This window comes from Galeopterus variegatus, unplaced genomic scaffold (genome assembly GCF_000696425.1).
Source record: "Galeopterus variegatus unplaced genomic scaffold, G_variegatus-3.0.2 Scaffold351, whole genome shotgun sequence".
Classification (NCBI taxonomy): Eukaryota; Metazoa; Chordata; class Mammalia; order Dermoptera; family Cynocephalidae; genus Galeopterus; species Galeopterus variegatus.
The window spans coordinates 27,045-28,905 of NW_007726462.1; the positions used below are offsets into that span (position 1 = coordinate 27,045).

The 1,861-nt window shown below is 40.9% G+C and overlaps 1 long non-coding RNA gene across 1 annotated transcript; it reads right to left on the reverse strand.

The window, feature by feature from the left end:
- LOC103586537 lies at positions 1 to 1,610 on the reverse strand. Its single transcript, XR_550153.1, has 3 exons — positions 1,553 to 1,610; positions 726 to 1,061; positions 1 to 84 (listed from the first exon to the last, which is right to left on the reverse strand). It is a non-coding gene; the product is annotated as an uncharacterized LOC103586537 (long non-coding RNA).
- Between the last annotated feature and the right edge of the window lie 251 nt (positions 1,611 to 1,861).

A 1,861-nucleotide genomic window follows, 5' to 3' on the forward strand; every position in this document is an offset into this window, starting at 1 on the left:
ACACTGGGGACTCTCTATTCCACCATCTTGACCAGAAGTCAGAGCTTCTCTCTGGAGTGAAAACACTTCAAAGGCCTTCTGGAGCTGGAGATGTGAGGAGGGGGAAGAAAACAAGGTCAGAAAGAGACACTGGAGGTCTGTTACTATCTGCATCCGATTACTGAAAAAACATCAATCAATCAAAAATAAGAAATGTGTTTTATTTCCTTTTGTTACCTCAGAAATAACCTGGAAGTTCTTGATGGGTTAGGTTCAGATGTTTAGATTCTAAGAGACTGTTGTGGCATGTGGGGGACTTGAGTGAAGGCAGCCCTGGGACCCTGTACCCATTCCCAGACACCACCACAGCCCAGAGTCCATGCTCAGGTGTCACATGTTGAATGTGTGTCTTCATCACGTTCTCCCCACATACGCCTATCATCCAGTGGGTCCTGTGTCCCACCTCCACCTCCCAGTACTAGATCCCAAGGGGTGGGAATTGGTGATGAGACTTCATTGGTTCTCATGCTTTAATTAAGGAGCTGGGTTGTGATTCTGCAATGAAAACCCCCATTCCTCTTCAGAGCTCTGGACAATTGGAATTTCATGTGGAAAATTCTGAAATAATAAGTTCAGAAGGACTGCAATTCATCTAAAGGGATACCTAATCCAACTACACATCAAAAATTTGATTCCTCATTCGACACAAACACCCATGACGAATAACCTGATATTCTATGACTTACCTATGGGACAAGTTTCATCCTTTCTCTCACTTTTTTTGGTTTTTTCCTGTATTGTTTCCAAATGAAAAATTTTCCAGTGATTATAAGTCCCAGGAACATTGCAAGCAACATCAAGGTTTTCCAAATTGGGAAAGAGGGAGCTGAAACACAATCCCCAAGAAGTATGTTTGCTGAGGTCTTTGGGGAAATCCATTTTTTCCAGTGCCCACAGGAACTGGGGTAGGAGGTGACATTGGGTCCCTCCCTATCTCTGGTGCATCTTGCTCTAACCAAGCCTTGCTGTGTCAGTGGCAGTGGCTGTAATTCCACCTGGAAACTTTCAGAAAGGTGTCAATTCTAGGTGGGAGAAGGCAGAAAAATAGAGAAAGACAACAAACGAGAGTTATTTAGGTAGGATCTATATGATAAAAAATAAATTTTACTTACTGATATTGATGCCAAAATTCCTTTAAATGGGAAATAAGGAAAGTAGAAAAGGGGAAATACAATCTCTGAATGCTATGGAACTGTAATATCAGTTACTCAACTGAGGAACTAAGCTGAAAGAAAAATTTCCCACTTTTTTGCATATCCCCTTTGCCTCCTTTTCTTTCCATTCAAAGAATACTCAACGGAATACATCCATTGAGTGTTCAAGTAGAATAAGGAAAAAGGCTACGTAGCTACAGCCCTCTTCCCTGTCTACATTGACATGACCAATGTCTGCTTTCTGTAATGTTTGGTGATTGCAACCAACAAGGTTTGTTTTTATCTTTTGTCTTCCAAGGGTAGAATTTTTTGGAACGAGTATTCTATCTCAAAAAAAAAAAAAAAAATCTTCCCCATACCTGAAAGTTGAAGAAGGACTCTTGAGAAGCATTGTTTCCAGGAAAAAGGTTCCATAGTTTCCCTTGGAAAAAGATTATACAAGTCAGAACAAACGTTTTTGGAACAGACTAAAATATTGGCCAATATATTCAAACAGAAGGTTATAGAATCATGGTAAAGGAGCTTTTTAAGAAGCTTTAGCCATACTGACCAGCCATACACACACACACACACAGAGACACACACACACACACAGACACACACACACACACAGACACACACACACACACACACACACACACGCCTTAGGCTTAATTTGGGGTCACTTT